This window comes from Cygnus olor, chromosome 2 (genome assembly GCF_009769625.2).
Source record: "Cygnus olor isolate bCygOlo1 chromosome 2, bCygOlo1.pri.v2, whole genome shotgun sequence".
Taxonomy (NCBI): Eukaryota; Metazoa; Chordata; class Aves; order Anseriformes; family Anatidae; genus Cygnus; species Cygnus olor.
In genome coordinates this window covers 36,484,031-36,511,434 of record NC_049170.1, presented here as the reverse complement: position 1 = coordinate 36,511,434, position 27,404 = coordinate 36,484,031, and the positions used below count along the sequence as shown (strand labels likewise).

Below are 27,404 nucleotides of genomic sequence, written 5' to 3'. Positions count from 1 at the left end.
TCCGTGTATCTGCACCGTGCTGCAGGGAGGACAGCTCTGGGCCTGGAGGTGCAGGCGCAGCCTTGTGTCCTCTCTCCATCTTTCCATAGGGACACAAATAGCAATGGCTTGTGCTAGAGGGGACCTGCTAATTGTAGCAGAAATCTTCTTCTGGACATATTTTAAGGGTGGTGCGAAGTGCTAAGTCTAGTTGGACTGAGACTAATTCAGGTGGCAAACTTAAGTGATTTAAAACCATAACTATATTTGACATTCGAGACCAGTCCATGGACTCACTTTATTGAAACAGCATCAATTCCAACTAGCAGTATGACAAATGGTGACCAGGCCACTGAGGATTTATACGCTTAGTTTTAAAAGCCATTATATTTTGGCCATATTGCACAGTCTGACTCAAATGAGTGATAGTAAACACATATGATCAAGATCTCTGTATTGATTTTGCAATGCTGATAAGATGCACTTAAATGTGTATGTTTTGTTGGTTTTTTTTTTTTTCTAGAAGTACATTGTTAGAGGTAAAGGGATTTAATAAGCAGTAGCTTCAAGTAAATATGCTGCTGAGATTCTTCAATCACACCTGCATTCAGCCAGGAGCCATGAATGCCTTTTTAGCTTTTTGTGAAGTCTCATGTGAAAATGGAGAGTAGATATAACAACTGTATCTGATGTAGGAGGATAAAGATGAAGATAGTAAAACCAAGATTTTTCAGGTAGAATTTCCTTCTGTGGTTTCCAAATGATGGCCATTGATTCTCTTGTGCCTAGAACATCAGCTTCTATTTTAATATTTCTTGGTACCAATGAAGAAAGAGAGAAATTGGGAGCTACCTGTGTTTAGATATGCAGGTGTAGTGATTTGAAACTTATTCAGCTTTGCCTGAGAGGTAGTGCAGTGCCCCCTCACCTCCTCTTTGAATGATTCATAAAAAGCGAGATCTTCATCCAGATATGATCCTCTCTTCTGTGGATTTGTCAACATCTGCCCCTTTCTATAATGAAACAGTTCTCTGTGTTGATGCAACTTTCATGACTGATGTTGGAAGTTCAACTGTACTTCTTGTGATGGAAAACAAAACAGTCCTGTAAGAGCTAACAGCTGAGGTATGCAGCACTGTATTGGGACGTTTACTATTTGACCACACCGAATTATATATGTGTGGGTCTAGGAGAAGAGCATGATGATTTAGTTGCTGGCACATTTCTCAAGGAAACTGAGGAGTGCCCACACAAGAATATCTGCTCCCAGCCCAACCTGGCTGAAGTGATTAGACTGCTCAGGGATCATCACAGGAGTTCTGGGAGAAGACAAGGGGAGGAAGATAATGGCAGTAAGATGTAAGTAAGTAGAAGTTAGAATGCTCTTTCTTTGCCCTTTCTCCCAAAAATGCTTCCAGGTTGCCCATTCTTCTCACTTAGCATTGAATGTGGTCCTGAGATGGCATTTTGCTGACTGAATTTACTACAGGGCGTTAACTGGCCAAGGGAGACCCACAGGAGTGAGAACCCAGAGAGATCTTCTAAGTGTGAAAAATAATCTGCAGTCAGCCTGAGTGTGAAAGAGGTATATCAGTCTCACCCAGTGGAGGTAATGGCACAACATCAGATATAGAAGGATACATGTTTATAAAAACCAGGACATCTCTGATGTAGCTAGTCCAGTTGTCATTACTCTACTTGTCTTTATCTCTTCAAAATTGTGGCATTCAGAGTGGCAAATCTTAAAAATACTCAATAGTGACCAATGTTTTTGCCCCCCACAATGTTTGTGGTATTCAGGGAGGACAGAAGCTCCTTCAGAGGGTCTGATGATTGGCAGCAGTAAAGCTTTCGTTTATACTGCTTCTTTGTGTAAATGCAGCAGCTGGAGAAAGTCCTCAGCTGGTGCTCTGGAGACTAAAGGTACCAAAAGGGAAGAGCATGGTCATATATAAGGAGGTTTGTTTTGCTGCACTCCCAACATGACCAAGAGTACAAGAATTAAAATTGTTTACACCAAAAGAAATGTCATTCTAATTCCTTTGCATGAGGCAGAGGTGTCCTCCTCCTCCTCTCTCTCTGAAGGAAAGGCTTTCCAGTGGTTCATCCTGGGATGGCACAAGGAAAACTCTCCCTTCCTTTCCAATCTACTTTAGCCATGATCCGACCTCATACCATAAAGAAAGAATAGAGTTTTTATGAAGTCCATTCAGTGTTTGATTTCTGTGCTGAAAGTGTTAGCTGCCATCTCAGAATTAATGAGATTTGGGTTCTCTGCAAATCACTACACATGACATGAAAACAGCTACTAGAGAAATGCAGGTTCACTAACTTTGCTGCTACATATTGTACATCTTCAAACAGTGAGATTTAAAAATGACCTAAATGAAAATAATTTATTTAAATGCACCACTTGTTCTAAAACTTATCAAAAACAGACTAAGTATTTAATTGTGTCATTGCCAATCTTTTGGAGTTATTTCAGGATCATCTGAATAGATATCACAGAACTAGGCTGAAAATATTAATGATCCTAATAACTTAATCAGCCCATCTAGTATGAGTCCAGGAGGTCTTGCTTTGTCCCTTAGTGTTAGATTGAGGAAGAAATGAGTCATTTAGGAGAGTGGAAAGGTTACTAGGAGGTGAGATGAAAGAATGAGACTCTGAGAAGTACTGGAAACTAGAAAGTATCTCAAAGAAATGGAAGAGAACAGGTTGATATATGGGAATCTTTTTGGTTTTAGTAAAGACCACCGTAGGTAGTCACATTTGCAACAGCCTTGGTGCAATCTGAACTCAATAAACAAGCAGAAGGCTCAACAGGTTGTTACAGTAATTATACATCTTGCCCCCTTTTAGCTACCAGTCTTATTTTTTATTAGAACTGGCACAAAATTCTCAAAAAGAAAATACACTGTTTTTAAGTTACGTGTCTTTGGATCATTTTCTTCAAGGTGTTTTTACATCTCCATAAGGAAAAAAAAAGTTAGAATCAGCTATTTTTTAATTTCCGTCTATTGTTACTAAATAGAATCAAACCACATTGAACATGAGCACTGACGTAGCCCCTTTCTTCCTAAACCCAAGTGGTTTTCAGCATTTGGTTAGTGTACAGTTTTACATGAGTGGGTTTAAAGAACAGTACTTGACACAGATTAGATTCCAGCTAAATTTAAAGGTCCTCTGGTGCAAATTATCACAGTCCTGCCAAAGATAGTGATAGCAATTTAGGCTATCAGATGATATAGTCTTAATTATTCTTAACAGTGCAAGGTGATGAAAACTCACATACCTGGGTTTAATTACACTGTTCTAAAATCACATTAATTTCACTCTGATAGGCATAATATGAATGAAATGAGTTCTGCCTGTATCACACTCTGCTGTTTTTAGGGTACCAATGAATTGTCACAGCTGTTACTGGTTAGGCTGTTTCTGGATTTCTTACCTCAAGGTCAGCTAAACTCCGGGCGTACTGGTCTGGTCTGACTTCAAAAACGGGACTTTTTATTCCCATACCTATATCTTACAGGTGCAAGGCTTCTGCAATTAGAAGATTATATTAATTCTGTAATAATCTTATGATTCTGCTCTATCTATGAGTACCCAGTACTGAGTACTGACACCAGTGTGCATTAACTAAATACAACCATTTCTGTACACAAAAATCACAAACCATTTGTATCTGCAGCCATAGAAGCAGCAAAAATGTAACTCTAATCTACCTTGAATTATGAAATTATGATGTCATAATATTTGTTATATCATTTATGAGTATAATAAACAGCAGGAGAGAACCATTTGCCACATGCATTTTCTTACCAAATATTACTTCTGCTTAAGCTTAGAAATATTGCAGCCATAAACTGAAGCTGTAATGTAAACAGTTGGAAAGTCTTTAATTTTTCATAAGCTGTCACAAGAACCATTGAGAAAAACAAATTTCCCTTTTTTTTTTTAACTTGGGCATTTCTTAAAAAAATAAAAAAATAACAAAAATAAAAACAAAACAAAACAAATAAGCAAAAAACAGCCTATGCCTGGAATTCCGGTTTATGGCCCTGCAATGACTTAGGAAAAATAAATTTTCAGTAACTAAATTTAAGTATTGTACAATCTGCATAACCATAGGCCTAGCCAACAGGCTGTCATAGGACTAATTAAATGTTACAATCCACTTTTTCCTAGAAAAAAAGTTTTACATTTCACAGAAGCCAGGTGAAGATTTTTGTCTAAAAAAATCAAGATAGATCTTCATGGTATCAACCACTGGTTAGTTTTCAAAGAAGTTTGTAGAGTTACCTGCCAGTTACCTCAACACAGAAGTCAGGCCAGAATTTCTAAACATTATTGTGACTTTTGGGTAGCATTAAGTAACCTTTGCTGACCAAGTTTCTTCTCATGAATGCTGAAACCTCTGCAAGCTTCTAATATTCCAGTTAAGTATAAAATTTCACTATTAGAAAAAGCTTAGAAAAACAATCGATGTTGTATTTTGTAGCCTAGATATGGGACATAATATTGGAGTTTTGTCCTAAAACAAATAGAAAATAACTTCTTCCAAAAGTTAAGTTACGTAGGCTTTGAAACCAGATCAAGAAAACAAAATTACTTTCTATTGGTCCTCCCTACTCCCTAACTTCTGAGGGAAATAATTAAGCTTTCAGATAAAAGAGCAAGAATAATTCTATTCTGAAAGTCTGCTGAATATGATTTTGTTTTGGTTTTGTTTGCTTGTTCCACAGATAGTATGTATGCTTCTTTCCCTACACCTACGCACCTGGACCATCTATCTTTCTGTAGGTAGAACTGGCTGTGCTTTATAGCTCAAGCTAGAGGAGCTTCTTTTAGAAGGGCGTATCACTCTGATGACATAACTTTATTTTTGCTTTGGGAAAGAAGGGCAAGAGTAATAATTATGTGCTCTCTTTCTGGAGCTCGATGTACAAGTCCTCATCATGAACAATAAACAATCACAGATAGCAGACACCTATGATTTACTAAAGTTAAACTGAAATTGAGGTGTGATATTATATGTCTGCTAGTGCTCATGCCTGCCTTTGGGAGGCCAGGCATCAGCTTTTTGGGATTTTTTTTGTGGTTTGGTTGAAAAGAACTTGACTTTATTAATAGAAAAATACAATACAATACAATCATTTCTTTATTATGTCTCTGTTTTCAGAATTTCTTCTGTGTCAAATCACAACTCAGTATTCAAATGGGCTGGCAAACGAAAACCTAAAATAAGTAAACTTCCTACTGTGATGAAGAAGAGATCTTACTGTTCTGTTATCAAGCACTTTGAGGTATGCTTAGTGAAGCCGGAATGGTATTCTTTGTGCAAGCGATCAGTAGTGAAGAGTTCTTGCAATTTTGTTTCTGTTACACTTTTAAATAAGTCTGAATTATATTTTTACTACATTTACTACAAATCTTGAGGGGGGGAAGGAAATGCTTTGTATTTGTGATACAGAAGCTAACAGTGAGAATGCAGTTTTCAGTGGCTGTGAGAGCAGCTGAGGAACTTGTGAAGGGAAACAATTCTCTCTTGACACAAGCGCCTGCCATCGCAGGGGCAGAAGGCACCATTAGATGAAGGCCAGGACTGTGCTAAGATTGCTGTACCTGGCCCTTGCTCACAGCTGGATGGCAGCCAGTGAACTTAAAAGTGTGGGAGGAGCACCCTCCGTCTGTCTGCAGCTCTCTGTATGGGTATACCCTGAAGCTTCCTGGAAGCAGCTTCCAGCTTCCTCAATTTTCAGAGCTCATACAGGCTTATAAATGCCTATGGGGTACTTTTATCTACAATATTTAATTATTATTTCCAAGCTAAGGAATATCAAAATGCAGTAGTAGCACATTCTTACTTCTCTCAATTTCTATTCTCTGTCCTGGGAACCTTAGATAAACACTTGAATTTTTCATCACTGAATTTCCCCCCAACACTTAGCAAGTCTCATCAAGTGAGATACAGGATCACTCCACTTCCTTGCAAGTTTCAAAGCAGCCAGGAAGAATGGGAGAGGTTCACTGTGCATGTTTTTTTTGTGGGATATGGGGTTCAGAAGGAAAGTAAGCATTCCTGGAAACTAAAATAAGAAGAAAAAAAAATGCCAGAATAGTTAAGTCTTAGTATGTCATTCAGCAAGCTCTGGCACACAGCTCAGATAGATCTAGTGGTTTTGGAACAGCTTGTACGGTGTGGTGTTGGGAAGAGAACCACTGAGAGACCCTGTCCTTCTGAAGAGCTGCAGAACACCTCCTGGGTTCCTCCTGTTGGCCACCAGTGCGCACACCTCAGCTGCACGATCTGGGACAAGAGATATGAAAAGCATTTGAAAAAGCTCAAAAGGGCAAGAAAACAAGAGTCAAATCCTTGACATCTTTTTGTTGAACCATACACGAGACCAGACAGCAATACACTAGGAAGTATTTTTGTTCTCACGCATCCTTCTGTGATGATGGAAGTGCTTGGGATTTAGTAATTACTCCTTTTGATGAACATAGGATAATGAGGAAGAATACACATCTTCCCCTTGTCATCAACTGATGCAATGAGCATCTCTGCATCACACACTCACACGATACAAACATGCACACAGAGCCCTCGTCTTATTGCCCTACGGTGCCCTGTTTGCCAAGGTGAATGCAATGCCTCTCTTTAAAGTTTTTGTTTGTTTGTTTTAACAAATAGTTCTATTGACATCAATAATGTTACTGCATAGAATGTTGTGGTCACCAGACTAAGAGTAATGCAGGCTAAGAGATCATTAAATCTGCCTGCATCTTAGTCCAACACCCTATTTCTAATAGAAAGCATCTTTTTTTCTAATTCCAGTTTCACCCCTCTCAGAACTGCACCCCTCAATGCTCATTTACTATCCCCTAAAAGAGGTCAGTCAGTTGAAAAAAACACCTTAAAAATCCAGTTCAAATGGAGAATTTATAAAATTAGGAGAAAAGGCTTTCCCCTCAGACTGTTAGAACAAGTGGGAAGACTTCTAAGAACTGACCATTACACTGGATGTCTTCCCAGGGCTGCAACTAATTCCCAGTCTCATCTGATGCTAAAAATGGATTTCAGAATCAGTCAGACTAGGAAAATACACAGCAAGGTGAAACGTGATTCATGAGCTCATCCCACATTTAGAGAACAGGAAATATAAAAGAGTCAAGAAGTCTCTGAAAAAATGCAAAGTAAAAGTGGAAAGATCAAAAAGGAAACCACAAGAGGGCAGATAGACTACATAATGGGTGATGAAATGATTAAATGCAGAAGGGAAAGAAGGGAAGGTGTCCTATCTCTTAAGAAAAACCTCACTTGGGGAAACAAGTATTTTATGCAGAAGACTCTAAGTTAAGGGCATGAGGAGAATTCTACTTGTTCCACTTAAAGACTGGAATTTTTAGTAGCTGAACAGTTATATCAATGGTTATGGAGATTTGGAGATCCTCCAGCTATCCAAGGGAACGACTGACAGACACACACACCTTTGTTCCCACACACTTCAGCCTCTCTGTAGGCACTGGCAAGCAAAGTGACAATTAAATCCTTGGTCTTGTGACAGAGACACTTAAATACTCACCAGGGCTGAAATCAGAGCTCAGATGACAGGCCAAGTCTGTATTCACACACAGGAACCTCACCGTTCATAAGAAAACTTGTTGTGAAAGGCATTACTTGTGGGAAGGAGACATACCTGGCTGGCACCATGTGCTGACAGAGACTTCATTTATGGGCACCACCATGGTCTTCTTGAAGGCCATCTTAAAACACCCTTAATTCAGTGGGGTTTGCATTTACTTATATCTACTCCACTCTTAGAGGGTTAGTCATCCAGAGTAGTGGAAGCATTTAGCATCTTTTTGCTTTCTTTAAAGTGCTTGAGCTCTGGACACCAGGCCCTCCCATATTTTGAACTCTTGAGGGGACATTCAGTTCTGGGGCACTCTGCAGAAGGGAGTACACCAGCTCCTACTGTTGCTTTGCTCAGCGAAATAGCCCTGACCTGCTGCTTTCCTGCTAAGGCAATCTGGTCATTCTGAAGCTTTCTTAAAAAGGAAATTGTGCCAAATTGGTACTCTGATGTGGAGAACAGAGAGCAGGTTCAATTTATAACCTGAAAGATGTCAGCAGATGTGTGCTTAGCTGTTTCCAGGGTCCTTGATTAGAAAAGCCTAAAACCAGCATCTGCTATTTCTACCAAAGGCAGACTGTTCATGTTCATCTTTCATTAAATGTGGCTATGTTCTCTACATTAAAACATTACAAAAACTCCCAATCACATTTTCTACCTGCTATGTAATTTATTGTAAATGTATTTGAGCAATCTGTAAAACTTCTGATTTCAAAGGTTCCCATTTTTTTATTGTTCATTCTACTGTCCTTTGTATTATTCTTACTACCCTTTTTATCTTAAATACATACATTAAAGAAGAAACACATGCCTATGCTAAAGATTCAGTCCAAGTCCTGCTTTAATTCATTAGTTTCCCACTGACTTCAGAGGGAAGGGATCCAATTCCAAAAGAGAAAACAATGTTTAAAAAAAAAAAAAAAAGCTTTTAGATTAAAACCCACATCACTTGACATCAGTTCACATTGCTACAAAAGTGATAATGTAAAGGTAATGTTCTCTCAACTATACAACTATTTTCAGTATGGCACAGTTTATGGTAGCAACTGTGCTAACACCAAAATCTGCAGACAAACTATTTGGAAGGGGCTTGTACTAGGTGTAAAAATGGGAAGTATCCTTATCATAATGTGGCATCTCTTGTATAAAGAGATCTAAAAATGAGATTGTAAACACTGGAAGAGCAGTGTAAGGCTGAATTTTTCCCTGTTTTACAAGGAAAAAAAATCATTCAAGCTCATTTTATTAGTTATATAATACTTTAATTGTCAAATTTGACACAGTATTTCAGAAGAGAATTCAGCTTAGTCCCTTGTAAAATGATGTTTACACAATGTATTTGCAATCTCACATACAAAAACGCAGAACCAGAGGAATGAAGGCTTTACATTACTGGAGATGGGACCTGAGTCACTTTGGCTCTCAGTGGCTTGTACCAATCTAGCCTTTTGAACCAGTCACTAGCCCACAACTATCTCATGACCCCTGTAAAAATGAGCTTGTCGTTAGCTCAGTTGCTAGTGAGTATCTGACAAAAATACCACCATACCTTAGGTTTTTATTGTTAAGCTTCAGGTTAGCACTTCAACCTGAGAAACAGCCTCAGCAGGTGAGATATGAGAGAGATTCATGGGGCAAAACAGAAAATCCTGCACTGCTGATTTCCATTCATATTATCCATGCCACAGGATCTGAAATGTCAGGGGATATCACTGTGGCACGTCTGATGGGACTGATGAAAAAAGTAGGTTAAATTATTTGTATATATTTCAGGGTAATGGAGGACCTAAGGAGTCTGAGGTAGTTTGGATGGGATGTTGCTCCTCACACCTTGCTATCACAGATCCTTTTTGTGCAGCAACAGAGTCTTCAGCAATCCCAGCACCGCGCTATGCTCCCACACGGAGCACTTTCTGAATACAAAGGATCTACAGAGATCTCTCTCTCTAAAGCAGTATAGAAGAAAAAACATCACAACTTCGTATCGTCCATTCAAAAGGATGAGGGGAAAGGAAAGCTGCGGTAAGGACTGGCGTGTGGTCACTTCTTAGCTGATAATAATTTAGTTCAGGAAATGAACTAAGATTTGTATCCAGACCAAGTTATAGGATATCTGTAGGGTAGCAAATATAGTTTACCAACTGGATAGCTACATTGGGTACCTTTTTCTTTCTTTTTTCTTGTAGGGCTGTGACAAACAAGTTTATACAAAACACTAATACTCTGTTTCAAGTTTCTGCTTTCAGTTGTTCATAATTTTGCTGCAGTCAAAACAATGTTAATTAAGTTAAGTTGCCTGTGTAATAAATACTAAAAATGTCAGAATTAACTCTGACTCTCTATGTATAGCAGAAAACAGGCTATCACATAGTATTTTTTCGGTAATTCATTTATTGCATAAGGCAAACAATAAGCTACTCTCTTTAAGTCACTGGACTGGCTCCAGGAGATCTGTTTCTTTCCCTGATTCTGCCACAAAGATGTTATACAGGATGTCATCACGAAGGTGCTTTTCTATGTTTTAGTCAAAGGACCACCTAAGCCTCTTGAAAAAAAAAAAAAAAATCCTAGGATCATCCATGATTGTTTCACTTTACATCTAAGTTAAAACAAAACACTCAGAGTTTGTTTTCAGCCATATTGCTTGCTTTGTTGTATGTACAGGAATACGGGTGAATGATTTTTTGCAATAGTTCATCAGACCACAAGTTAAAAGCATGAATTGACTTGTTGCCTTAATTTTGACATTTACTGAATGAAGCAAACTTGATTTTAAGAGCTTAACATTTAAATGTGTTTTCTGGTTGTTTGTTTTGTTTTGTTTTTGTATGTCATCAAGGGTTTTGCCTACAAGGTCGGTAGATGGCTGGGCTTGGCCCCAAGATGCTGTCTCATTAACTGCTTCACCTCTGAACAATCATAACAACCATTTCCCCTAAATTCTTATATAAAGATAGAACCAGTTTAGCTTTATGCAGTATGGTAATTATTCATGGACAGGTATTTTCAAAGAAAAACACTGCTTTTCTATTGTTTCCTATAATTTCCTATATTTCCTACCATCCTCTCCCTTCCCTTCCCTTCCTTTCCTTTCCACCTGATACAACTAAAGAAGACTTTTTCCCAAGCAGAGGTGAGATAGGAATGCAGGACTGTGACTCTGCACTGTCTCTGGCTTCAAGACTCCCTGAAGTGCCTCATACACGAGGTGAAGAAATCTTGGTTTGGGGCCAGATTGCATACCTTGAACCACTGATCACAGAAAATCCTTCCATCTCAGGGAGTTTTCTTAGTACAAAGGAAGCATCCATGCGAGATCCTGCTGAGATAATGATTGTTACACAATTTGTAGCACATCCCCTTATACATGTACACCTCAGGCTCCACACAACTTCTTCACAAAAGCGCTTGGGTAGTGTTCACAGGATGCACCACATTTTCCTTCACCATCAATGAATTTCCCTGTGAATTAAGGCAACTATTTTGCCTGTAGGAACAATCCAATTTTATATTTAATATACAAAGCTATGGTAAATTATACCTTTACCTGCATGCCTATCAGAAAACTAAGGCATTTTAAAGTGTACCTTATAACAACTTTGCCCAGTGTTAAAAACTCTTTTTCTACTACTGTGTATCTTATGAAAGAATTTCCTCAGACATTAAAAAACCATACAAAACACACCATGCTTCTTAAAAGTTTGTGAATTTTTCCTTACATTGAGTTGCGAAACAAGGTGAAAATTGGAATCGAAAAGCATGAACTCTCATTTCACACAGCTTATACTTGTGATGCGTGAATAAACATAAAAATAAGATGATGTAGTGTTTTCCCATGACTCTAAAGGAGATTCTAGCAGTACTAGAGTCAGAAATTAATTAAATTTATTTCTATGATTGTATTTTTTGAGTGTAACTAGGTAGGCAATTATTCCATAGAAGCTTTCTGGTTAGGTTTCTGTTTTTTTATGTAACCTTCCTTTTTAAAGTTACAGTGAGGCATACACTGAGTAATGTACCATATAACGAATACTGAGTATACTATCTAGTTGAGCTTATAATTTTACTATTTTATAAGTAATTTTATATCCTGCATAGGCAACACATCCCTTTAAAGAAAAGCATGGCACACCCAGTTGTACAAACCATTTACATAAGACAGAAATATTTGTAGGTGGTCTTGGTTTGGTTGTGTATCCATGAGGTGGACTTTATAAACAGAAAAAGGCAAAGCTTGATTTAATAAACTTGCATTTCATGACAGCAATGCAGAGAGAATAAAGTTAGCATTTACTTGTGGATGTTATGCGTTAGTACTGCAAATGAGGTATAATTTACTAATCTGAGTCAAGCCTACGCTATTCATTTGATGCTTCCTGTTCCTTCTAGGAGATGTGATAGTTGAAGAAGCCAAAACAAGAGAATTAACACAACAAGTTTTGAACTCTCTGGCATATTCAGCAGAGAGCCAACAGTTCTGCAGAAGTTAAACTGTTCCCATAAATGTTTCAGGCATGCTGTTAAAGCAAACAGTATAGGAAGATTAGTGCAACAGCTGTCCTGTAAATATATAGAAGACAGTATTTTCCAGGGATTTGGTATCTTCACCAACGCTTGTCCAGATGGACTTAAGCCCACAGAAGTCATTTGTGACAGTAATTTTTTTTTTTCTTTTTTTGCTCTCTGGCACGTTTATTTATTCATCCAGAAAGCAGCGACTCCCTGCTTTCTTTGAGAAATCCTTGCAATAATAGTTGCTCCTGTGTCACATACTGTTTTGTTTCCAACACTGAAAATGTTTAAGTTGTCTCACATGCTTAGATGACACCAGACCATTTTTGTCATCTATTCTTTTCACCTATCTTGCAGCAAAAACGGACTATTTTCTTCAGCACTAAAGCTGCAGTCTTTTGACAGTGAAGATGAAATTTCCTATATGCAGTTAATTTGCAAATCCATGAAACAGTAATTAAAATTTCACAGAAAATGTGTGGACCAGCGTTTATTTGCAAAACCTTAGGCACAAAAATGGAGCCACAATGGGCCCCCACAAGTCCAGCCCCTAAGATCTTAAGAGTTGAAAATGTGTCCTAGAGCACAGACTGAAAGCTTCTGTGGGCCTTGAATGCTCTGAACAAGTTATACAGCCTATTTACAGTAAATTGTAGTTTTTGCTTCAGTCATATTGTCATTCCTAGAAGAAAAAATAAGGAAGATAAAATGTATTGGTCTATGAAATTCAGCATAGCCTCTTGACAAATACTGAAGATTGATAGGGCATTACTCAATATATTTATAGTCCAGTTTCCATATTAGAGAAGATCATTCAGAGGTGCATATGCCACAAGAAATAGTTTTACTTCTTTAGAAAACCTGACAGGATTTTAGTTTTAACTGGAACTTGCAATGAAAATATAAAAGGCAGGGATCTATGCTTGAAAAATATTCAAACTGATTTTCTTAGGCCATATAGCACTCTGAACTCCCATGGTTTCCAGGGGCTACAAGCATGAACAACACTTAAGGAATGTGAAGTATACTGAATGTACTATTTCAGCAGACATCTGAAATAAAATTCCACAGGCCAGCTTTTCCACTGGAAGGAAAAAAAGATTTTCTGAGGGAGAACTGTACTTCATGGAAGAACCCTTTCCCCTAGTAACTTAAAGGTCACCAACACCTGTCTCAGTAACAGATTAGTAGATATCAGTTTAGCGATTGCAACTCCTAACCAGAATTTTAAAAATAACAGTCCCATGTTATATGTTGTAAACTACTGTTTGTGATTTTTCCTGGGTCAGTTTTATTGTATAGAAAGAATCATAGTTTTCTTTTCTTTTTCTCTCTTCTCTATTTTAAAAAGCTTACAAAAAATCTTTCAGGAAAAGACGGTGTATAGAACCGCCTGATTATTCAGGCTTAGAATTTGGTCAGAGAAAAATGTAATCCATCATTAAAAGCACAAAATCACAGAATAACTGAGATTGGAAGGGGCCAAGAGCAGACCTGAGTGGAGTAGGTTGCTTGTGGCTTTGTCCAGCCAAGTTCTAGCTGTCTCCAAGGATGGATGCTCCTCAGCCTCTCTGTGCACTTGTTCTAGTATTTGACCACCTTCATGGGGAAAAACATTTTCCCAATATCTAATCGTCATTTCCCATGTTTCAATTTCTGTCTGCTGTCTCTTTTCCTGTCACCATACTCTTCTGAGAAGAGTTGGTCTCTCTATTCTTTGTATCCACCCCTTGGGTGGTGTTTGAGAGCAATAAGATCCCCTCTTAGCTTTCCAGGCTGAAGAAAGTCTCTCCTTTTACATCACACGCTCCAGTCCCTGGTCATGTTGGCGGCCCTGCACTGGACCCACTAATGTATGTCATGTCCTTACAATGGAGAGTCCAAAACTCAAATGTAACAAACAAAAGCTACTACATATTCTATACATGTGCTACACATACATATGCACATACATATATAAAAACATATGTATATATACAGGAAAGGAAAAAATGCATTGTATTCCAAAGTATTTTCATTAGACCTTCATTTTTACACCCCCATTAATTCTATTCAATTATCATCACCGGGAAATTTAAATTTAAGGAAAAATAATTTTCATTTAAATAAATGATTGTATCTGAGGAAAAAAAAAAGCAGGTGTCTGTGGGTCTTAAGCTGTATACAAATAGTATTATGGGTGAAAAATCATGCACACTCTAGTTGCTTTTCCCAGCTGAAGGTGAAAAGGTGAAAGCCAAACTTTGAAAATTATTTCAAAAACCATTAAGTGTTTGGGAAATTAGCATTAACCACACCATTATTCCAGAACACACACAGTGAATGTTCATACAGTCACCACACATAACAAATGAAACCAAAAAACCACCAACGTTCAGTAATGTGCTGGCAGGGACAAGCTAGAGCATTCCCCTGCAGAGAGAAGGCCCTTTCTGAAGTTCTCTTTCTTCTAAGATAGGATGGCTTCTTGCCTTTGCCAGCTGCAGATGAGGTCTGTCCAAAGAGCTTGTTTTCAATTCTGTGGTTAATGTCCTTCCAAGAATTATTATCCTGACTGTGAGGGGCAACTCTTTTCTTAAGTGATATAAATTACCTTGTGTAAAAAGTGGTGAGGACAGTCTTATTCTGGTTCAAGCTAGGCTTATTTCAGTCTGAGTTACATCAACTGCTTTAACCAAAGGAGACCAAGCCATTTCTAATGCAAATAAGTTGCCTCTGCAGAGGTTTGTAACCTCTGTAGAAGCCTAAGCAGAGCAGTTTGGGGTGGATACAATACAGTAGGCTAAATCATGTAAGACTTTACATAGATGAATAAAAATTGAACTGGTTGACGTGGACATTATGGAGTAAATCTCCATTTTGCTCCCATTTACTTTCTTTCTTTTTTTTTTTTTTCTATTAACATTCAGAATCAGAATACTCTTAACACTGCCTTTATGAAAAAGTTAAGAGACTTCCAGAGATTTTATTTGTAGAGATATTTCTGTTCCTTTTTGTTTATCATCTATGCATCACTTCCATATATTTAAATGGTGCCAAAATAATAACACAGAGTAATAATAATAACATTATATTAAATAATTGTATTATTAATTATAATATATATAATTATATATAAATTATTATTTATTATATGTATATATATATTATATATATATAATATATAATATATAATAATATATAAATATATTATATATAAATATATATAATATATTATATATTAATTATAATATATATAATTATATTAATAATTATATTAAATAATAACACAGTATTTGCAGAGATGTTTGAGATGGTAATGTAAGTATTTTCTAGAGTGAAAACTGGATTCTGCATATTTTCTATCTTTTTAAAATTTATTTCTCTAAATCCTTTTTCTATTTCAGGTCGAACCAGTAATCTAGCCTTCATTCACTTTTGAAAGAAAAGATTTCTGAAACATACTGCACCTTGCTTGAGTACTTATTAATGCCTGTTGTTGTTCAGTGATTATACAAAGATTGTTTGTACAAAGAAGTTGCATTGGCTTGAGTTAAATGTTTTTAGGTCAGTGCAAATTCCTGGTTGGAAACTTTTAGACAATCTTAATCTTTAGCTATATAAACTTTAAATACTTTACTGGAAAAAAAAAAACATCAACACAAAAACTTGTGCTAAAAAAAGTAATAATAAAAACTTTAAGAAGTTGCATTTCTGAATAAATCAGGCCTGGCAAATTCCCTCCACCTAGTTTTACTTTCAGGGAAGGAAGCCTCACATTTGGAAGGAAGTACCTCTTCCCACTACTAAAGCTGTACAGCTGTAACCAATTGCTTCATGAGCGTGCAACCTGATTGCTTTCTTTTGTTTGAGAAGGAATTGAAAGAAACACTTTCAGCTGTAGGTGAACTAAATTCCTCTTTATAGAGATTTAGAATTTTTTTCTTCTTGTTTAAAAGGTTTTAGGATCTTGCTGAAGGAATTTTTTGATCAGTGAAATTAATAATAGGTACTCAAAAGTACAATGACTAAGGTGTGTTTTGTCTGTATTTGGCAACATACAAGCCTAATTCAAAATATATTTGCAATATTTTATATGGATTTATTCACATTTACATATTTTATAAGTTCTACCTCTACTCTTTTTCCTGTATAGAACCACTGCATCATTGTTTTCAATTTCTCCTAGCCTCTGGCATTATCGAGGCCTTCTAATATTATTATTTTTTGACTCTCCAGTTAGTGCTGTGAGAAGGAGCAAGGCACTGTTCTGCAACCCAGAATTATAAACTATGATCCCCTCTCCCTGTTAGGTTAAATGGCAGCTTTACCCTTGGAGCACCACTAAACAAATAAGCAGACCTACCAAAGCATTATCACAAATAATGTAAGCATGCATGTGTGTATATATATATATATATATGCATATATATATATATACACACTATATATACACACACACACAGTATAAAAAACTGACTTGGTGAACAATTTCCAGAATCCCATAGCTCAAATCCCTGCTCAAATGACATTTGGCTCCTACAGGCAAGGAAGAAAATGTAGTCCTGAAATATAATAGGCTTGGTCTACTTTTTTTTTAAAAAAAAAAAAAAAAAAAGACAGAGAGAGAGAGGATCCAGTGACCCAGTGCCCTAAAGACTGGCTTGTCATTGTCTCAACTCTTTCATTGCACCATTCTCAACATACCTTTGATTCAGGGACCTGAGGGAAACCTTGTGTTACTTGTAATGAGTCCAAAGAAAATAACTAAGAAAAAGCATTGCTTTTGTCTGTGTCTCTATTAAAAAGGACCTGCAAGCAGAAAAAAACTTGACAACAACTGCTCTAAGCAGTTGGGTATCAACTCAACCATCAACTATTTCAGCAAAGTAGAACTCGGGTCATTTATGGTTTTACACATCACAGCTAACAGCTAAAACTGAGTCCAGAAACCAGAAGCCAGACAATTCAAACCATAAGAAAGATTTCTAACGTAGCCAGGAAAGAGACACTCCTCAATAAGCAAACCACTGATATTTCCTATAGTGGCTTCAAACTCTGAGATGAAATTTCACAATGGAGTAGTCTAGGGGAAAATGACCAGTGTGTGTGGCAGATTACAGAACCGCACTAACCTACTGACTTACAACACCCTTGCAATCTTCTTTGTACAAGCTGTCTGCTCCCCTTTGCACTGGGCCCTCTGTCCCATGGTCTCACATCTTAAGATGGAATGAGATTGCCCAAAATAAATATGTAGTTTTGCCATCCTTAAACAGGCAGCTTCTATCTCTGCTGAAAGGAAAGAATTAGCAGTTAGGTGTCTAACGGGGTAGTCCAACCCCTGAAAACAATAAAACAGAAATCATCATCATCTCTTCTAGTTGTTATACCACCTGGTTCTTGCCATGATGAAGTCACAACTGCTTGTCCTTATCCATCCTGGTCACTTCCTTCTGCTGCTAGGGAGTACAAAAGATACTGAATGTGTACTCTCTGTGACCACATATGTGTATTAAATGAAGGGAAACAAGCAGGTACTGTACAGAACTCATTGAGGAAACAAGTTTTAGCCATTGGAAATACTCAGCAAGGCAAGTATGCTACCAGCCAAAGGATACCTCAATTTTCATTAGCAAAGACGACAAAACCATTTTGCAATCCAAGTCAGTGAGAGGCTTGGCACAGATCTCAATCACCTCCAGGAGGAGATACCAGTGTACTCCTACTATTCCTGCTAATAATTAGCAGAATTATTAGTAACCAGTAAGGAAATTGTGTGCTTTTCAAGTGAAGTTCAGAGTTTATGGCCCTTAAAGAAGTTTCTGCCATCACTATGGACCTAACACTTTCCCATACACTTCCAGAAGCAAAAAGAAGATGAGTCTCAAGCATAAGAGGGCATTAGAAGTGTTCCCAAAACTTCTGTTATTTGACTGAAAAATTCAGGTAGTGAGGATGTGGCCCTCTTAGCACTTCTACTCCTCCCCTGCAAATGAATAGTTCTGACAGAATTGAACATCGCTCACAGAGGCATCTTTCTGGCAGTGAAGAATATTCAAACAATTTTGATGAGCAATACCACTCTGGACTAACTTAACCTGTCCAGCAAAATCAAATGTGCTGATTATGATTATGCAGATGCTGTGGTGAAAGCATTAACTTCCCCCTTTCCTAGGCATGAGAAATCTGGCCTGATGATTCCAGAAATAGATCTAGCCTAGAGCTCTCTACGAGACAGACCTCTCACCTGAAAATAGCCTGCTCAAGTAAAAGTCTACTTTGTAAAATGAAAACAGGCACTGGAAACATGGTTAATAATTACAGCAGTTTTCAAGGATAAATAATCCTTTGATTCATTAAGGTCCTTAAAACTCACTATGATGTCAACTGCTCCCACCTGGAATTTGAACAGCGGTGAGTAAAAGAAGGGGCATTTTCTTCCACTTGATCCATCTGTCTTCATCTCCTGTGGACCGAAGAGCAGCCCTCCATTCTGGTTTTGATTTGTCCTAGCCTATAAAGGTGACACACTTAGAGCAGATAGAGAAATACTGTAACCTACACTGCCCTTCTGTGGCCCTCCAGAGACTATCCCTGGTTCTCTCAGGAGCACTGCCAGGAGGCAGGGGCAATGTGGGACTGCAGACCCTGCTACAGGCTCATCACTATTCCGGGCTCCACCAAGGAAATGATGTTCTTGAGAGACAGATTGATCCACCATCGTAGCTGTTGTGTAACATCAAAGGAGCACAAGGCAGCCACTGCAGAACTGAGGACGTTGCTTGAGTATTAATAGTCCTTTAAATACGTTTATCAAACAAACCATCATCCCAGAGGAGAGAGGAAAAAAATATTTGGCTCCCATTTTGTACAGCAGCAGAAACAAAGAAAATCAGAACAAAAGTGAAACAAAGTGAATCATAAATTCCCCACTGCCAATCTTTTAAGTTTGACACTGCAAATCAGAAAACGTTAACGCTGGGAAGCAGCTGTGAATTGCATGTAAACCCATGTAGGTGTGGAACCCCCCTGACTTCAGCTGGGGCTGGTTAAGGGAAGCGATCCATCTGCTTTCTATGATCAGGGCCTGAATCGGTGGTGGGAAACCTGCGGGGTGGATGTTAGGTATGGCCACACTTTCACATCACGTAGTCTGAGGCTGCCTACTCTTATCTGAAATACCACCTTGAATCAGACAATTTTACCAAATCTATGATAATTCACTTCCACTGTATTCTAATATACACAATACACTAAGTTTACAGAGTTTATATTCTTTTATCCATATATAAAAATAATCATTTTCTATGATTACACATTTTAAAAAAATCATTTCAGGTTTAAAATTTAGGAGGCGCTACTTGTGTCTACTCCCATGGCACCCCAATGTGAGCAGGCAGTTTCTCGAGGTATGGCTAAGCTGGCAATGTGCCACACAAACCTGTTGAAGACAAAGTGTGAAGCTGCCAATGCTTTCAGTACGTTTTTACTAGCATCACAAGGAGTCATGGTGCGTCTGTTAAGCATGTAAGAGGCCTCTAATTCTACTCTTTGACAGATTCATACATCTGTATGCCCAAAACTATGCAAAAGGAAGTACTGAAATAGAGGTAGCACAAAAGATCATCACATGTATGCATTGGTGAACCTCCTTCAGAGAAAAGATAGGAAAGCTTTGGTTTATTGAGCTCCCAAGTCTTTTTTTTTTTTTTTTTTTTTGGTACAGTTCTGGGTGTTCAAATTATATACTGGAAGGTAGATAGGTACAGAAAATGAATTAAGCACAAGTAACCTGAGCACAGAGAGAAAAAACAAAGGTGAGTGGGCTCTTGCAAAAAATATTTGTTCAGATTTGTCCCCATACAGAAGAAAACCAGGGTTAAGGATTCTTCTTTCATTATTCCCTTTGTGGGGCTGGCCATGGTCTAGTTACAATATAAACACAGAGAAACAGGAAAAATAACTGAAGACATTGGGTCTGTTTTCTGTAGATATATACAGAAACAATTACAAACATAAAATTCCATTCAGATTTTGTAAGAAAGAAACTGAAAATGAGTAGGGTTTTTGAGATACACTTTTTTTTCCTTCTGTAAGGTCAAGTATCTCTATGCCCATGGAATAGTGGTTTTTCTTTTACATATTGCAGTTTGTAAAAGTTGTTATTGGTGAGTTAGTAAATTGTTTAGTTTGAAATACGGTGAATTTGCAGGATGCAGCTGAAACTAAGAGGTAAGACATTCTAACAGTCTGCCAGTGCTTTATAATATCTTACTAAAACATCACAAACCTATCCTCTTTTATTTCAAGTCTTCCCTCATTAAGAGCTCCTGGCATCTAATGCAGAGGCATGTCAGCTTCTTCTGTGCAAGATAACTAAATCAGGAGATGTTCTGAAGAGTGAGTAATGTCCAAGTTTGTTTCCAAATACTGCATTATGCATAGGCATTTTTTGTTTGTTTGTTTATAAAACAGACCCATGACTTTCTGAGACTATGATGAGTAGTTTTTGTTTATGTAAAGCAGGAGCTTCCGCAGCTGTTTACAGATGAAATTCTGCAAAGAGCTGAATACCTAAAATTACACTGCAGACAGTGGGTATACACAAGTCAGAACATACACAGAACGAGTGGGGTTTCAAAGGAATTCAGATCTCACAGCTTTCAAACCCTACACGTTGTTATGCAGATGAGGAAAAGGATAAATTTCATGGAAATGTACCAAAATTATTTTTTTAACCTAAGTTTTATGATATAATACACATGGCAGGTATCAGAGGAATTCTGAAGCCTTTACAACTATGCACTCCATGGAAGAAAACGAGGGAATCTTTGGGCCTTCTTGGCAATGGGGATTCTCCTTTTCTTTGATACGGAGTTGCCTCCCTTGCCTGGTATGGCATACAGCAAATACTGTCTTTGTGGAAGTGTTAGGACTCTATTCTTGATGGTCTGCCCTTTTCCATGTTTCTCTCAGATAAATCTCTACACAGTTTCTCCCTGTTCCTTTTTTTTTCTTAATATTGTACTATTGACCTGTGAGTTTTTTCAGTTTGGATTTCTTTGTGTGGCACCATTTTAATATTCCACTTTAGTATTCTAGAGATTCTGCTTCTTTTATTCCTGTCCAGTACTTCTAGTGATGCAATGCATTGGTGGATTTGAACGAGTGATTCTAAGTAAGCCACGTGTAGCAGCAATCTGCTCAGTGGAGTAGTCTGTTCAGAGAGACTAGGCTACTACTCAAAAACTACGTCCATTTTCACTAGTAGATGGATGTTCTTGTTCTTTTATTCAGTATTGCAGTGGTGATATTCAGTCCTCTTGATCCATATAATGGGCGTGTTATTTGTATTGCTGATTTAAGCTGTCACAAGAAATCCACGTTTATTTGACAAACCAATGGTGGTGACTGTGAGTGATTCACAACATTCTTGCAGCTGAGCTTCTGACCATCTGTCATGGAAGACCATTTGAGAGGATTTCTAAGATGGGGTTTTCTTTTATTTGAAAACTGATCTGATTCTGAACACTGTCCTGTGGATCTCCTTTCCAGCAATGTCAGGCTCTGTAGTCAACGACTGCCAATCCTCCTGTCAACAAAGTTACCTGACTTTCTACTCTTAGGGACTGCACACCATCCCTAGTGCTAGCAGTTGACTTTATGTCAAAGCCTTCTTCTCCCTAAGCTAATTTAGGGATGCCAGAAGGACACATCTTTTAAGAAAATGAAGAATTCCCTGCACTCCTGCTTGAACACAGGGGACTCTCTGACCCTCTGTACTTTTTAGCAAGTGCATTTTTGCTGGAACCTATGCCTTGGTGCAGAATTCTCTGTATTGCTGGTATTCTTGGCTCAATGAAAGATTTTTTTTTTCTTTAATGGGAAATTCTCAGGCTAAACAGAAGGGAGTCTGTACTGAGTTTGCAGGCTCTAAAATACACAGCTCTCTGTGAGGAGATCCAGAAATGAAGGACCTGGGTTGTCTTAACTAAATTTTGATTTAGTGCAGAGAAATTGGAAGGAAAATGTGAGATGGCACTAAACCACTGCTGTGTCCCACGTCTTTGCACTCCAGATCACTGATGTAAGACAGAACAGTCTTAAGGATCGCTTTAAATCATCCTGTAACTATAGCATCATAAATGATCTTCAGGGTCAGAGGATAAGAGAGTTTGACTTTCTGGCATTTGTGAGTTGCGATGACTCTTCTACTCAAACAAAGAAAACAAGTAAATGCTTGTTTTAATTTAGGATTAATTTTTGTGAAAATGATACTATAATCTTGATACATTTTGGAGTGAACATCTTTTTTTGACTGACTTCATAAACTATTATGTCAGTAGATGCCATGGAATGCCACGGTCCTCAATTTAGGAAGTGAAAGTGGAAAAGACAAAATTTTCAGAATTGGAGACTTCTGCATTTTTGAGAGGCTGTAAAAACTATTAGACTGAAAGTTTCACTCTGTACTACTATTAGCTTTAATTAAAGAACAAGTTTACCTTTCATTGAGGTAAGCTTACAAAATTGTGTTATTTCTCTAACCAGTTATTTTTAAAAGTATACATTAATTATCCCCAATTGTCTGAGTAAAAAAGTATAAAAGGTTTTAGAAAAGTATGCTGCTATAACCCATAGTAAGAATAGAGTAGGCTATTTAATACTGATGTAATTGCAGGTTCTTTGAAGAGACCATTGAAACAGCTTGTATTTTAAAGCTCCAAGGCAGGCTAACACTGTAAGAGCAGCTTATGCTGTAACATCATTTAAGCTCCAAATTTTCTGAAGTAGTCAAAATAAGGCAAGAAGATTCTTTTTTTTTTTCTAGGTACAGGTAACTGGAAGTACAGAGGCAGCTTTAATCTCCTGTTTATCTGAAGCTTTGTCCTTCTGAAAATGTGCAAGTCTCTCAAAAAGTTCAACTAAGCAGGATTTCTATCTATTGTTTTGGGGCATCTGGAACTAGTGGGGAATACAGTACTTTCCCAGCTTAACATTTTATTTTTCCATTGCACCCTGAAGCTACACTGTGCACTGCCAAGAGAAAACTAATTCAGCAGTATAAATTAAAAATAGGATTCTCGTGACACAAACTGCATAAATATGTTTTACTTGTATAATGACTTTGCAGCAGTGATGTGTCTGTTGTGAATTCTTCTCAACTTGTGAGATGTGTTTTACATTGCCAGTTTGCAGAGGGAAACAGAAATAAAATGTTAAAAAATGTTACTGAAAGATGAACAAGTGATTTTTAGGGGAAGGTGTTGCCAACTACTTCTTTGTAATATTCAATTATCTTTGAACTATTTTTTCTTTAGGGGAAAAAAAAAATAAATGTTTCAAGTATGACTTCAATAGTTTAACAATCAGAACTCTATTAAGACTGTAATTTTAAAGTTTCACAGATTCACGTCATTCTTGTACAAGAGTCATAACAATCTTCTCAGTAATGCTCTATTATAAACGCAGCTGAAAACAAGAACTTTACATAAATGATACTGTAAATAAAGCTCTGAACCAAGTATTAGGTTTTCCTTACTATTTGGCAGGGGGGTGATATCTTCAACAAAAGCTTTATCACCCTCGGAGAGCCAAAGACAGCAACTACCAAGTGTTTCCAGTTCTGACCTCTAGCAGTCCAGAGAGCATAAAGACAGAAAAAGCAGCTTTCAGGAATCCAGAACAGTGTGAGTGGATGGTAGCAATCTATCTTCAGATAAGGCCCAGCAGTTATGCTACAGCAGTTAATTAGCACAATGTAACTATTAAGTCGTTAGTAGAAATTGGTTATTAGAAAGACCAGCAGTCAAAAGTTGTTGAATAAGGTCTAAGAGAATAAGGAGATAAGGGATCTTACCAAACCATGACTATAAACCATCAGCTTTAGGAAGAAATTAATTAAAATTACTCTAAACGTTTATTTACCAAAATTGAGTTTAAATGGGGCACAAAGGCATGGTGTTAGTGAAGAAAAGACGCAGACCTAACATACATATTTCTAAGCAGGTAATCAGATGGTCTAGGAATCTACCCATCCCTCTGTCTTGTAATGAGGTCTGAATAGCACATCCTTTTCCTTGCATGCAGCCCTGCTCTCTGCTGTGTGCAAGCATCTGCCAAAGCAGAAATGGTTGTTGAACTAAGGGTCTTCTTAGTGGCCTTCAAATTAACCTCTTCAAAAATAAATAAAGCACGGCCTACCAGCCATTTAAGCTTTTTTTCTCAGCTCCATTTATTTAAAGTATCCTTTAAGACAACTATTATCACCCCTGAAATGGATCTACTCAGCAATTAGTCCCAGCTTAACAAATCATTTGGGTCCAATTTGCATTTATTTCTCCCACAGAACAAAACAACAAGGGAGTAAGTTCAGAGCTCCTTCTCTTAGTTTGTTGTATGAACACCATAGTTTCTATCCCAGGAAACCTGAATAAGAAAACGATTATTCATAATAAAGGACTTAAAGATATATTGGATTGGGTAAACTAGTGATATTAAGTTTGTTAAAAAGGATTCCCAGATAATACTTAGGAAACAACAAAACAAGAAGTACAAGAAGTTAGGAGGAATAGTAGTTTATTCTACAACAACTATTTCTTATATGAACACAATGTATTTTCCCCATCTGTAATACACAGATGGCGACAAAAATATCAGTGAATCTCGGATAAAAAGAGTTGAGCGTAGGACGTTCTTCGTTGTGGTTGTTCATGCCTGTGTCTTGAACCTAGTCCCTTGCCCTTACATTGAAACGAGGCCCATAGCTCAAATCATGGGGGAAAAAAATATGTGACTTAACTAGCAACTTCTAGTGAAGCCATTAAGGCTGAATATCTATAAAATCAAGCCCCACGGAGTAAGAGGAATAATTACATAAAAATATACTGACGTGAATACTTACCCTATGGGATATTGAATGGCTCCTGACTTTCCAGCTCTTCTCAACCACTGCAAGAGTTAAGTACTCAAAAGGTCTAAAAATTCCAGAGAATTTAGCAAACAATGAATGAAAAGAGACCTGCAGCAAACTGACCAAGTTCACACATCAGAAAGCAATCACGATATTGCCTGTTACAAGCAGGGGGTTAACCATGAATGTTTATTACTTGATGGCTACAAACCTACTTTGATTTCTTTGTAGGTAGCAAGTGTTCTTTATTAACAGCTATAACCAGCTATTGACACCAACCCAATGTCCATCACAGTTTTGTTTTTTAACAGACTTAATCATGTACCTGTTGAACATGGTAGATCAGCCCTGAGAAAATTCTTATACTGAATGTACATTTAAATTAATCTTGAATTCCTACCTCAGAAATTTTCTATTTGATTTATGCCGATCTACACTGAGACAGTGCCTACTCGGGCGCAAAGAAAAATATAAACTCTACAGTCCTGATGTTGTTAACAGTGCAGAGGACCCATGCTTACCAAAACCACTACAGGTTTAAAAAGGCCTATGTACCTGACTACACAAATTAGCTTCCAAAACTGCAACTTCCTAGAGAAGATGCTTACCTTGTCATATTACTTCTCTTCCCCACCCACTGTTGCTTTATGCCTTGATCACATGGACACTTGCACATACTTAATTTTGTGGCATTATTCATGACAGCAACTTGTGCAGCATGAGCTTCCAGGAACATGGTCCAGGAACAACTCCTCCTTTGCTGAGTCAACTCTTAGTGAGCAAGTTTCTTCAGTAACAGAAAGACAGTGGAGACTATTCGTCTGAGACTAGTTACCTCTAAAACAGTTACGCTCAAAACTGGCGTATCAAACAGCAGATGTCTGATACCAAACACCTCTGTATTACTCAAAGTTACACATTTTCATAGAACGTTTAACAGCAGCAGCTCCCCGACCTTCTAGGCTACAGGTTGACTGTTGCTCTCCATCCTGAAAACATTCTGTGGACTACCACGTGTCTGTTACCTTTTTTTTTAATGCGTGAACGGTACAACATTGTTCTGTGGTTCAACATCCCATGGGCATGCAAAGTTTATTTGCAAACTCTATTTACAAAGTCTAGTTCTACTTGTCAAAGTAAAAGGTTGTGTCACGTTATTTTTTCCAGCAAATAGGGTTTGTGCTTGCATTAAGAAACATACAACTGGAAGAGACAAAAATTCATAAATATTAAAGTGAATGTGTAAGGAGATGACTAAAATAATGTACGAGATATAGCCTTTTTCTGTCACCACAAATGGTAAGTTCTGTGATACATAGGGCACTATAATCACAACCCAGGATTTTTCCTTTTTAAATGGGCAAATACTTATCTTTCCATCCACTAATCATTCTACTGTGTTTTTAGGCTTGGCTGTTCTTTAGCTCCTGCAGCAATGCTAAGAACATCCCCACCTGCAATACAATGAATAAAACACATGTGGATTCTGCTTATCCTTATACACATGGTTAATTTTATAGAGATGAGAACAGTCTAGGGCTGTTATCCATCAGTGGGATCAGTGCAGTTATTTATGTCTAGACAATTAAGAGAGCTTTATACAGATTTTGAGATTGAGATTTTTTTAGTTACACTTTTCCTCAAAATCATTAATAGTATTGTAGGACTATATAAATATGGAAAAAGATTATTATAAAACAGAAGCGGGGGAAAAAAAGAGAAGGCTTCCTGACAAGCACTCTCTCTTTTTTTTTTCCTTTTTAATTTTAAATAAAGCTGTCTGTGAATTTGAGCCTAGGGAGACCTTCATTAAAATCAATTAATCAGTCAGCCTCTCCACTGAATAGCTTTCTGGAGACGAAAAGTCAAAATAGGTTTCAAGAGCGAGGTGGGTGCCTCCCGCTCGCTCCCTCCTCCTCCTCCTTTACACCCGCGGGGCTGCGGCCACCGGATCAGGCCCCGGGGTGGGCCCTGTGCCCGAGGGGACCCCCGGAGGCCTGGCCCGGCCGCAGGTGCCCCAGGCCCACGCAGGTAAGCACCGGGGCGGGCGGGCGGCCTCGCCTGCCCGGGGTGGAGGAGGAACCGCGAGCTCCCGGCGTGGGGCTGCCCGCCTGGCTCCTGGCGGGCGGCTCCCCTCACCTCAGGGGCCCGCCGTTGCGCCGCCCCCCGCCCCGTCCCCGCTGCGGGCGAAAGTTGGCGGCTGGCGGCGGGGCGCTCCCGGTCCCTGCCAGCCCACCCACCCCCGGCGCGGTGCGGGGCGGCCCGGGTGCCCTGCTCCCGCTCCTCCCGCTGCCGGCGGCCGCCGCCGGGGTAGCACAGCTGTTACAGAGCGCCGCTGGTCCCTCCTCCCAGCTGCGGCTGCCTCATCTCCCCCCACC

The 27,404-nt window shown here is 38.3% G+C and overlaps 1 long non-coding RNA gene across 1 annotated transcript; it reads right to left on the bottom strand.

The window, feature by feature from the left end:
- Nucleotides 1-24,675: 24,675 nt before the first annotated feature.
- On the bottom strand, nt 24,676-26,696 carry LOC121065141. The gene is made up of 2 exons (XR_005816921.1): nt 25,018-26,696; nt 24,676-24,880 (listed from the first exon to the last, which is right to left on the bottom strand). It is a non-coding gene; the product is annotated as an uncharacterized LOC121065141 (long non-coding RNA).
- Nucleotides 26,697-27,404: the final 708 nt, after the last annotated feature.